The sequence below is a fragment of the Tyto alba genome, unplaced genomic scaffold (genome assembly GCF_018691265.1).
Source record: "Tyto alba isolate M040663 unplaced genomic scaffold, T.alba_DEE_v4.0 Super-Scaffold_10, whole genome shotgun sequence".
Classification (NCBI taxonomy): domain Eukaryota; kingdom Metazoa; phylum Chordata; class Aves; order Strigiformes; family Tytonidae; genus Tyto; species Tyto alba.
The window spans coordinates 23,593,236-23,605,343 of NW_024881262.1; the positions used below are offsets into that span (position 1 = coordinate 23,593,236).

General features: G+C 44.3%; 1 protein-coding gene across 5 annotated transcripts in view; it reads left to right on the forward strand.

Moving 5' to 3' along the window:
• PIK3CB (phosphatidylinositol-4,5-bisphosphate 3-kinase catalytic subunit beta) overlaps window positions 1-12,108 on the forward strand; it is a 111,057-nt gene that overhangs the window by 17,374 nt on the left and 81,575 nt on the right. For 4 of the 5 annotated variants that reach the window (XM_033001622.2, XM_042799203.1, XM_042799190.1 and 1 more), the window contains exon 2: window positions 8,815-8,987. The gene's annotated coding sequence lies outside the window, so the exon portion shown is untranslated. Of the gene's footprint in view, window positions 1-8,814; window positions 8,988-10,205; window positions 10,332-12,108 lie in introns of those variants that run through there. The other variant, XM_042799182.1, reaches the window with a different exon arrangement.

Below are 12,108 nucleotides of genomic sequence, written 5' to 3' on the forward strand. Positions count from 1 at the left end.
TAGTTTTTATGTTATTGTGATCTGATTTTACCATGGTGGCCATAATTTCTGTTTCCCTGTGCTTTATTTTCTTTGAACAGTCACTGATACCAGTGCTGCAGTTACTGTACAGAGGTAGGTAGCCTACTAAGAGCTGGTGGCCTTGGGGTTGGGAGCTGTGATATTCAGTACTGCTAGCCCATTACTTCTCATCCAGATGTGGGAGATGGGGCAAAAAAGGCTGCTGCTGTAAGCAGGGGGAACGAGAGGGCTTGGAGGAGGTTGTTCCATGCTAGTTCTGCTTTCCATATATTGCCCAAACAGGAGCATATTTCTTACTAGATGAAGTTTGTCTCGGAGAGCAGTCTTGTTGCAACTCAGTAATGAAGCCCAGGGAAACTAGCTTCACTTTAAGACAGTCTTCCAGAGAGTTGTGTTGGAGCCAAATGATCAGTAAATATCAAAACCGGTTATTAATCTCCTGTTTTTTTCAATATTCTTATGTCTTGTTACGCCAGAGGATTCCCATTGCTTATGAACTCCTGTCAAAACTACATTAAAACCCAGTGTTAGTTTGCCATATTTTCAGCCTGGAAGATCAGTTGAGCTTTTTCCTCCTCAAGCATCTTTGTGTACTGAGAAAGATTTTTCGGGATCAGTGAGACCCTTGGTTGTAAGTAGTGTTCAGCGCTGCCATTGTCATGTCCTCAGCTGGGCTGCAAGTTTAATTTTCAGGAAAATGATTCATTCATGTGGAGGAGAACAATCCAACTCGCCCCATAACTCTCAGCCCTGTGCAGCTAACAGACATTAAAAGAAATAATTTATACTTGGAAAGAAGTTATAGAAAATGCATGACTTTGCCTTCCGACTTAACAGCTCTGTTCAAAGTTTTTGCCCAAGCACTTTTCAGAGTGGAATTTGGTGTTGTTTCCTGGGAGTTCCTCAGATACTTGACCCTAGGTCAGTCTTTCCTACAGAAAACCCTTTGGGAAAGTACAAATTCCAGTGGAAAATCCCAGAAATTTCCTTGGAGAGTTCTCCTTTGGGGCGGATGGTTCTCAGTCTCACAGAGGTGATTTGAGAGCCCATCTTCATCCCAGTGATGTTTTAGCTTTTAAGCAAATCCCCTTTTGGTTAGTTGGCTCAGAACTACATTTGCCCCTGTTGTGGATTGTCATAGACAGTAAAGGAAAAGGAATTACTGGCATATGCTGCGCAAACAGTGTGCATGCCTAAAGCAATACTAAATTCCAAGGGGATTTCCTCTACCAGATTGAAAAGGACTGTGGCTTCCCAACACTGTGCTCTCACACCCTTGGGAAAAAATATGTAAAAATACATAATCTCAAAACTGGGAGGAGGAATATTGTTGGAGAATTGATGATGGGAAGTCAGAGTTGATATAAAACATCCTTGGTGGTATGAGATGAACCCAACTTGTTTCTGATAGAATTTGTCATTTGCTCTTAAATGTATTACTAGAACTGTAATATTCTTGGGACATCATGTTACTGCATTGCACAGGCTATAAGGCCAAGCAGAGACTTTCAGAGAAGGACATCTCTGAGTAAGGCTCCGTTAGGTAAGTTTTCAGGGGTTTTAAAATCTATATTGAGAGATAAGGGAGGAGGAAGATTCCAGTTGGTGATTGGTAGGAAATGCTTCATTAATATTAAACTTTAGGTTCAGAAGAACTGAGGAAGTTGTTTTTCCATTATCACAGAGGGAAGCAATACCAGCTAAGCCAAGACCTGCAGCCGAAACATTTACTGGTAATGTTTACATGTTACTTAATACCTTGACATGCATTATTCAACTTGTGTAATGTCAGCCAGGGTGGAGCAGGGAGGAATGGCTTTGCAGAAGAATTTGTTTGCTCCCCATGGAATATTTTCCCGAGCATAGCTACCTTCTTTGGCAATGAGGTACGTTCCAGGAGAAAAAAAAAAAAAAAAGCTCTCCAGCCACATTTTTATGAACTGCTGGAATGTGTTCTCTTGCAAAGGTGACCTAACCTTGTCCAGATGGCCAGCCCTTCTCTAAGCAGTGATATCCTGTCAGTCTTTCTTCACTGTAGAGCAGAACTGCAACACAAGCCCTCCGTGAGCCCCCTCCAAGCGGGAGAGCTGCACACTAAATGGTGGAGGCGGTTAAAAGGATGTGCTTCTCATATTGGAAATGAAACCCCACTTTCCCTCTCAGAGGCGTACACAGCAAGCGCTCTCTCCTGAGCAAACCACTTAAGCATGTGCTTCAGTTTTCCTGATGTGTCTAAAGGACCTTCTGAACTGCAGCCAAATGGGCTGCATGTTGAGAAAAAGGCAAGAAGAGTTCATCTGCTCACATTAGCAATGTCACAGTGATACAGCGAAGGAGATGGGAAGGAGCAATAGACTGAGAAGCGTGAAGTTAAGCTGGCATCTCCCTGTTTCCCTCTGTGTTTACTTAGCATCCACACAGACAGTAATTCATGATTCACCTGCTGAATGATTTGTTTCGCTGACAAAGCTGTGATAAATAGAGACTTGGCATCATTTGCATAGTTGTTTAATCTAAAGGCGCATGAGTCATATAAACGAAGCTTTCAGACTTGTAATAGATTGCCAGACAGAGTGAGTGAAACACACACATATTTTGATTTGGTTAATCAATATCTGGAAACATTGTTGTAAAAGGCAATTTACCAAAAAACCTGGAGTTTCCAAAGTAGTAAGGCAGGCATAATTTGTTAGTTTTGAAAGTAATGATAATATACTTTTCCTCTTGCCGCAAGGATTTTTTTTTTTTTTGATGGCTTCTAGCCAGATTTAGTAACATTAGCTATTGAGGGCTAAAAATGAAGATGATGCATATGTAGCTCGAAGAAACTGTCTAAAATATAATTCCTAGAAATAACATGAGTCTTCCTGATTCAGGATGACTGGATTGTCTAGCAACAAAAGTTTGTGTGGAATATTGCTTCAGAAGATGTACTGGCATTTTAGGAGTATTCCCAGAATCTCTTCTACATTGGTTGTGCAGTGCCCGTTATTAACATTTTGTGGGTGCTGTTCTGAAATGTGTCAGAGTGCTGGTTTTTGCGAGGGTGGGACTGATGGCTCCTGGTCATGGGAAGAAGTTAAATTAATAGAACTCTGAGATGGAAGTGTTTCTGTTTGTTCCGGCAGAACATTGAAGATTCTTGGTTCTCCCTGATTCCAGTGTGTCTTAGTGACTCTGTTTGCACTGATCTTAGTGTAGATGAACAGTTTTATAGCAAAATAAACACTGATATTATTAGACACTTAGGAGTTAGTATTAGAGAGGCTTCTAGACACTTGAAACATCCTCAGTAAGAAATCTATAAATGCCTTTTGAATATCTATCTGCTAGGTATGTTTGCTAGATATATCTGCTAGAGATATTTTGGATAGTCCTGTTAAAAATAGAAACTCATAAGTAGTATTAAAATTGCAACACATTCACCAGAGGGAAGAAGTTAAAATCTGAGATTTTAAATAGGGTTTCAAAATAATAGTCTATTCGTAGCTAAGAATTGATATTTTCAGAGGAATGATGTTGCATGTAGTATATGTTATTTGTCTTGTGCTTACTGATTTTTAAAGTTTCACGTTAACTTTTTCAGTTTGCCCTGATACATGGGTATAGATAGATACAGATGTGCTAGCTTTCTAGTAGTGTGTGTGATAATCAATGAGATTAAAGTTGATCATGGTTTTCCATGGGCTAGTGAAATGTTAATGCAGTACCTGTGTTTTATAGTGTCGGTAATATATCACATTTGCTTTTATCTCTTTAATTGGTTTGCATATGACATATAACTTGTGCAAGATAAAGAAATATTTGGCTTTGAGCAAGTCTTTCATGGTTTGCAAATGGCACATGACCGAATTGGAAAGTGATGTTCACTGTGTACTGCAGGTCAGTAAATGTATTTGACTCAAAGGGTAACTACTTCAGTGTGATTTAGGGGCTAAAGGCTCTGTGTTTTCTCTCTTATGGCAGTTCTGCACAAAATGAAGTCTTGATAACCCTGACTAACATCATTGTGATTGGACAATGAGTTTCCCTAAGCAAACTTGACAAAACGTCAGTTGAAAGTCTCCTGCAAGGCCAAACTCAGTAATAATATCGTGTATTTCATATCCATGGTCATTAAGAAGTGTGATAGACTCAATAGCATTCATGATCATTATTAATTTTCACAGTTGTTATTTCCGTTCTGTTATCAGTATAGCCTTAAGAAAAAGGCCAGCTAGAAAATAAATATGTAAAGAAGATGGGAGAGACATGAGTTTCTTTAAATCATTTGTGTTCCAATTCCTGTAATGAATCTCTTCCTAATCTTTGCCTCTGGCTGAGAATAGTAATATACCATTAACCCAGGAGATGTAAAACATGCTGCGCTGTGCTTGGAAGGGTGTCAGAAACTCCTTCTGTAAGGATGAAAAGGTATTTTATTGCCTTTTCAATTGTTGGACAGTCAAATCCTGCTAAGCATTTTAGCAAAATGGAACTACTAAAGTAATTATGAAGCCCGATGTTTGATTTTCATAATTAGCACATTGCAAAGATGAACTAGTGTAATATAGCTGTACCAAGGCAGGTACAGCAGCTATTATACTCCAAGTGCTATCTGACACATTACAACCTGCTGGACACTGAAGCCTATTTTTAGTAAAAGAATAAATAAGCCGGCTGTGCCCTACTTTTTGTCAAAATGTGTCATGGGATCTTTATATTTGATTAGAAAAGTCAGCAGAAATAACACAAGGGAACTCAGTGCCTCATCTAAAAGCTGGCAATTCTAACAATCCAGTGCTGCTTTTTATTACAAAAAAATGTTAATATTGGGTATGAGGTCAGACTCATAGAGTGGGTAGAGAAGATAATAGCTGGTGGGAGACTTGTCTGTGTGGTGTGTGAGGTTACATGTGGACAGAAGTCCTGCTTCTATTAGGCACTAGCTATTCAAGATGCTTTTGATGAAAGAAGTTATTTTGTATTGATGAATGGAACTGTTTCTGTAGAATCTGTGTTAGGAAACTGGAAAAACGAAAAAACATGTAGAGATATTGATATATAAAAAGAGAATGTAGCAGCCCAGTCAGATGGCCATTTCAGGATGCTGTTGATCTTTGTGAAGACCTTGCTCTTCCTAATTCTGAGCAATTTTTTTGATCTTCACTGGCTGATACAAGATGGATTTCCACATACCTCATGAACAAGCTGTCTTGTAAAGTGCAGCCATGCCCAGAAACCTCTGTTTGCTGTGAGCAGATGCAGAAAATGAGCAACTACATATACATTTGCTATAGTACAGAATTAGTGACAACTAAGTACTTTCAACCAGTTTGTCTACAGGTAAGTGATATTAAAACATAGCTGCTTTATTACAATAGAATTGGCATAAATTGATCCAGACAGAATGCCACCTTTTAAAAGTATCTGCCTAAGGGCTCCCGATCATGGAGTTTCTGTGATTTGGAATCAATATGACGATGTGCCTTCTAGGTGTGGATTTACATGGCGAGGTAGGAGGGTTCAGCCCCCAGCTCTTACTGGCACACCCGCAGCCTCAGTGGAGGGACTCTCCTTCAGTTCCCCTAGCCCACGGCCCAGATCTAGGGAGCCCGAGAGAAGCAGTCGTGTTCTGTGGGATCACAAGCGAAGCTGGTGCTCCAGAAGGAGAGCTCTCGTGGGCTCAGGCCTCGCTCCAGCTTGGACCTGCTCCTGTGGGCCAGCTCATTCAGCGTGCCCGGGGGTGGAAAAGGGGAAGGAGCTGAGCCCACTCATTCACAGCAGGGCTCTGTCTGCCCTGACGCGTGAATCAGCTGACGCGCTGTTACTTCTGGTGTGTTACAGCGGCCGGCGGAGGCCAGGGAGGTTGAGGAAGAGGCCCTCTATTCCAAGTGGCTTCACGTCATTTAAGCTTAAAATTTTAAAACCAGAGGCCTCAGATGCTGAATTCCATAGCCGGAACAGAACAGTGAAGTGCCAAGATGCTGAATGTTTGGGTATCAGTGCTGCTGGCTCTTTGAGGAGCTGCTGTAGATAACAGAGTGGTTTGCCTCTCTGGCTCCCTTACATATGCTGTAAGTTCTCAGAGAACTTTTCCACTGAAATTTACACATATTAAATAACTTGGTTTAGCAAAGCACTGTTAAAAGCTGCTTGTTCTTGCTGCAGGCTGTAGCTTCATTAGCCAAATTCAGCATCCGTTTTGTCTGACATCTGCATTTGCAGTCACTCGGTCCATTATTTGCGGCTGCCTCCCCCTTCACCGGAGTCAGTGTGAGAAACAAAGAGAAGCTTATTATAGACACACACACTGGTGCAAGCGCAGGAAAAGGAACCAACGTACTGTACAGAACACCTTTGGGGGAATGTCATGCTTACAGAATCGAGCTCGCATGTTATGCTGAGTTTTTCACTACGCCATCAGCGCCTTGTGGGTGCACCCCGAGAGGCCCTAATGGCAATGGCCAGCTTTGATTTCATAGGTTGGTCTAACATCTGCAGAGATGAAGAAGATCAAGACCAGCAGGGCAGCTTTTATTTATCAGCTGAGACTGCTACAGGACCATGCTATCTGCATACCATATCTTCTCTAGCATATAATTTATATATATATCATGGTACTTTAACCTAGTGCATGAAATCATGTGTAGGCTTAGTAAAGGTACTTTTAACATACAGAATTCCTTGGGAATCTCTTAGAATTTCCTTTTCAGGAGATTAAATATAGACTTCGACATTTACACCTGATTCTTGTGATTTATCTTTTCTAAACACATGGCTTGAAGTAGTCATGCCAAAATTATTTGCTTGCTTATTAACACCTTTTAAAATTCAGTGACTAATGAGAGATTCTGTCCCCCAAATGGTGACACCCTACTACCTTAAACAACAGGAGATAGTTTTTGTTCTCGTATAAGTGAAGGAGGGACTTAAAATGGGAAATGAAAATTTTGTTAATTCCAGATAAGCCGTTTTTTGAATATTATAATCCAAACTGATTTTCCTCTAGTGACTGGTTAAGAGACTGTTGTGTTATTTTTTTGTACACAACATGTTCTAAAGCCTTTTATTTGGATGACAGTAGGCAGCACGCTGACAAAGAAATGACCGTGCGGTGTAGAGTGACCGTTATTCTCTCCACCATTGCTTGCACAGTTTTGTATATAACCTTTTTTTCTTTTTTTAAGAAAAAAACCCCCAAACTCATGAGAGATTCCTACGTTATTCTGTATTCACCATAAAATGCTCCTATGCATTAACTGCCCCAAACTGATTTGGTTTGTAGATGTAGCCATTGTATCACAGTATCAGACAGCAGCAAGTTGCTATGAGCATTTAAGTTTTGTAATAAATGATTTCTAAGCATGTCCTGCCCAGTATTCACCTGTGTTCTGGATCACTGTCCTTTAGATTTACTAACCTGAATTTTTTTAAGACCAGCTTTTTCTACTTTAGGCCAAACATCCTTCACATGGCATTTCCACTTGCATTTTCTTTCTCCCTCTGTCTGGGTCTGCTGCCACAGTTCTGTGAAGTCTGCAGATACGAAGACAACTTGTGTGTTAGTTCCTTTCTTCTGATCGCTGTAGTGACACAAGGCTAAAATAATGTAAACCCCCAATGGTGGAAGTGACACATTTTCAAGTGGCCAGGAATGTGCCCTAGGTGTACAGCTGTTTCACATGCAAAGACATGACTCAGATACAGCCTTTTTAGACAAACCCCTTTTGTTATACTGAGAACACATGTAACAATAGCCTGGGGGGGAGAATAATAGAACATTTGTTGTTTTGTGAAGGGGGGTGGGAAGAGAATCTAAAGATAAGGAAATTGAAAATTAAAATTATATTTAAAGTCTGGGTTTTTTCACTGCCACGAGGGTATAAAAACGATTCTTTAAGATCTTTCAAGGCAAGTTCCTTGTCCATATTGCACACACTGGCCATGGCAACTCCATGTGTGATAAGAGCATGAATATCATGCAAGTTGATGAACTATAATCTGAAGTGTGGTAATAACTACTGATTGAGATCTCTTTACTTCCACTGCTAAATACCAGTGTTGTATTTGGAGACATTAAAACACAAAATGGAAAGGAAATTTGAAGTCAGGGATTATGGCCTTACTCTGTGGGCAAATTTCATTGAAGTCTACTCATAGATATAGCAGAAATTGTCTACACCACACAGTTTCTAAGTGCTTGGGGCTTTATGCTTGCCAGACACTTCAAGGCATCATTATTCAACTGGAAAGATGGCAGTGCAGTAAACAAATTCTGAAGTTTCTGGATTGTAGCCCTCTGCTCAGTCTAGTAAATCAGTCGCATCATAGTTGACTTACACTTTACAAAGGCTGCACTGGATCCTGTAGAACAATAACCTAATGTTGCAAGATCCAGACTACATAGCTGTTTTCTAAAAAACATTATCTAGCCTTTCCAGGCACAAAACCATTTGTCATCAGTGAGGCCAACTAGTGAGCCAAGGTTTGAATATCTAGGCCAAGACTATCTGGAACACTGGATGTCAAAACCACAAGTATTAGAAGGGTTTGAAAAGTTACATATCTGGGACTTTTTGCACTACTGGAATTCATTAATACCTTATTATTCAGAAATATATTTCAGTAGCAATGTAAACTTTAAACAAAAGAGGCAAGTGGCTCAATGTACTGAGCTAAAGACTATATAGGACAAGATCCATAGATATTATATTGTCTTCGTATGATCTGTATACTTTCCTGATAAACCAGTTACTTTAATTTGAAATCTTTTGGCTTTTTTTTTTTTTTTTTTTTTTTTTTTTTTTCCAGGAAGAAGGGAAGTCAAGTGAAGTTACCACACTCCTGCGGTATGAAGCAGCAGCATGATGCTCAGAAACAATGCCTATAGTACTGGGCAACCTTAAAAGAGCTGGTTAAAAGCAGGAAGGGGAACTATTAATTGATACACACAACAGATGGTCTGTGAAGGCAACTGACACACGGTAGGCAAGGTTTCTCATTAGCTTCTGCCCTTCCACTGAGATTTGCCTGGATGTTGCACTGCATGCTCACCATTCATGCAAAAATCCCTTTTGCTGAAATAAATGGAGAGATCATTGTCCTTCCCATAAATTTCCAGTCAATTTATGTTGTGGTTGGCTTGTTTCTTTGGAACAAACAGCTAAACATCCCCTAGATGTTTTCTAATCCAACTTTAATGAGTTTTTAGTGCCTTGAGAATTGGTAAATGAAGTTGGTGAGGAAGTAAATCCATGTGTTTTCAAAACTGGAATAACTGGAAAAATTAAGAGAGAAAAATAGACAAGACTAATAATACAGCATAGGGATGTTAAAACGTGCATATTATGATCATACTCTTTTTGAATGTGGACAAGGATATGCTATGCCTCGCCCTATTTTCATTAAAGGCAGGAGGAATGTTACTGCTGATTTTGGTGGGTGGGGACAGGGCGGGCTGCATGCAAAAGTACGTTGTTTCATTACTGGTTACATTTTACCCCGCTTTTCTTTGATTGCTCCTTGTAAGCCTTAGAAAACCACCTATATATTTTTTTTTATACATACTAGTTTCAACGCAATTATTCCTAACAGCTCAGCACCGAGACTCTTAAAGTGCGGGTGCCTCACGGAAACCACTGGCAAGGCAATAAGCCGCTCTAATGAGGTCTTCCCTGCTGATTTCCAAAAGCCACTCCGGGCAGGCTGCTCTTTGATCAGCCCTGCTCCGTGGGAGCGCAGACTCCCGCCTTTCCGTCCCCTGACCGCGGGCCGGGGTGTGCGAGCCTGGCGGGGGGGGGGGGGGGGCGGGTTAGGCCGTGCGCCCCGCCGGCTTTATGGGGCGCCTGCGGGACTCGTTACCACGACCGGGAAGGGCAGTCGGGGAGCGCCAAAGGGGGGGGGCGGGGGAATTAAACTCTTCGTCGAGGAGCGGGGCTGGGGGGCAGCGGTGGCGGGCGAGCCCCGCAAAGGGGGTTTTGGCGAGGGGCTTCGCAGCCCCCGGCCCGCACGGGGAAACAGAGGCGGGGGGGGGGGGGTTGGGGTGGGGACGGGACGGGACGGACAGGCCGCGCCATTGGCCGCCGCCTGCGGTTCGATACTGAAAGCTGCGCCCGGGTTGGCGGCCCGCGCCGAGGGGGCGGGGCGGGGCGGGGCGGGACCCGCGGGCGAAGCTATTGCCTAGGTAACCCCCGGCAGCCTCCCCGCGCCCGCGGAGGAGGCAGCAGCGCGCGGCGCGGCCGTTGCCGGTGGCGGCGTGAGGGAGCCGGCTCGCCGCCGCGCTGGCTGGGGGGCGGCGCAGGAGACGGCGGCGGCCGCTGCCCGAGCAGGTGGGTGTGCGCGGGTAGGAGCCTGCGGCGGCCCGAGCTCCGAGGGGAACGGAACGGAACGGGACAGGACGGGACCGCCGGGGCACCCGCGGGCGGGCAGGCAGGTCTGCGTGGCGGTGGGGCTTCCCCTCGGCCGCCACCGACGGCTCGTTCCGGTCCCTCCCCGCCCCGCGGCGCCGAGCTCCGCAGGAAGAGGGCACTTCTCGGCTGCCGCTCGTTGCGACACGGCGGTTGCTCAACCGGTTGCGGGAGGAGGCTCTGCCCTCTCCCCGGCGCGGGCGGGGGGGGGGGAAGGTCTCGGCGGGCCGCGGCCGCTTATCGGCGGCGAGGGGGGCGGGCGGGGGCCTGTGCGCGAGGCCGTGCCGGCAGCCGCCGTTGCGCAAGGGCGCGCGGCGGTAACGGCCGCCGCAACAAGTGGCAGCCGCGCGCCCCGCGGCCCCGGGACGGCGGCTCCTTGTGCACCGGGCCGGGGCTCGCTGCGCCGCCGCCGCCGCCTGCTCGGGGTCTGGCGCGGCCGCTCCTCGCAGCCCCCCGGGTGCGGGCCGCCCTCCTGCCCCGGGGCCGCCGCAGAGCGGCGGAGCCTCCGCGGCCCGTCCGCAGCCTCGGGGGCGCTGCGCGGCGCCGGGGGGAAAGGCTTGGCGGGCGCTGGGTGTTCGGCGCCCTCCGTGAGGTTTTGCCGGACAAGCTTGGTCTTTGCTGTGTGCCTCGTGTCTTTTTAAACATTTTTATTTGTAGCTGAGAACTCCTAGTGATTGCTTTGTGATTTTTAAGTGACGTTTATAATATGAGATACTCCTGGCTGTTTTCGGCTAAGTTTTTGAGCACTGTTTTCCTTCTGAACCACAGGAATGTTTATGGAAAAGCAGTGTTTGTGAAATGTGTTTCCAGTCAGATGCTTCGGTTAGATGTTTGCTCTCTGTGCCGCCCAGAGTGAGTAGTACACAGAATGATCGCTCTGGCAGTGTGCTGTCATCGTATACTTTTTTAACAGGCAACTAAACTCTTCCACAGATGAGGACCTGTTTCTGTGTAAGGGGGGAATAAATCTTCATTAGTCCCAAAGAGTTCCTGAAAGAGAAACGGAAACCTTTCATGCCAGAATCGCTGGTTTGTCTAGCTCCAACGCATGTGTGCTTACAGACTGATGCTGGATACCTTCCAAAATCAAGAAGGCTTAGGGTTTTCTTTTGCCAGAACTTTTTGCATTTACAGACTCTTCTTGTCACCAGATATGTTGATGAGTTTTGTTCATTTGGAATTGACAACTGTAGCCAAAGTCAATCTTATGTACTCTCTTAAGTCAACGCTGTTGTTACACTGTTGATACCAAACTCTGTTCAGGTTTAGGAAGTTCTTGAAGGTGGGCATTACTAGAAACCCCCAGTAACACATTATTTGTGTTTTCAGGACTGTAGTTTACAGTTTGAAGTTAGGTGAATACATGAAGGATGTCCTAGAAATTTGATCGACCTGTGGCTTGCAGTATTAGCTAGAGACGCCCACAACTCTAGGTCTCCAAAGATTAATTAAAAAGTGAAATAAAACTTCAGAATACACTCGCTTTCAGGAAAATTGCATATAAAAAAACACTGAGTATCCATAAGCTTGTCAAAGTCTAGTGGAATGCGTTAAGGTGGCTGGGGAATCAATCACCAGGTCACTTGGGAACTTTGATCCAGAAGCTTCAGTTCAGACTGATGATGGTTTTCCAGGTTTCAGAGTTTCATGCCAGCCAGCAGTGCTTTTTAGAAGAGACAGAAAGAAAAGGATTCTTGAA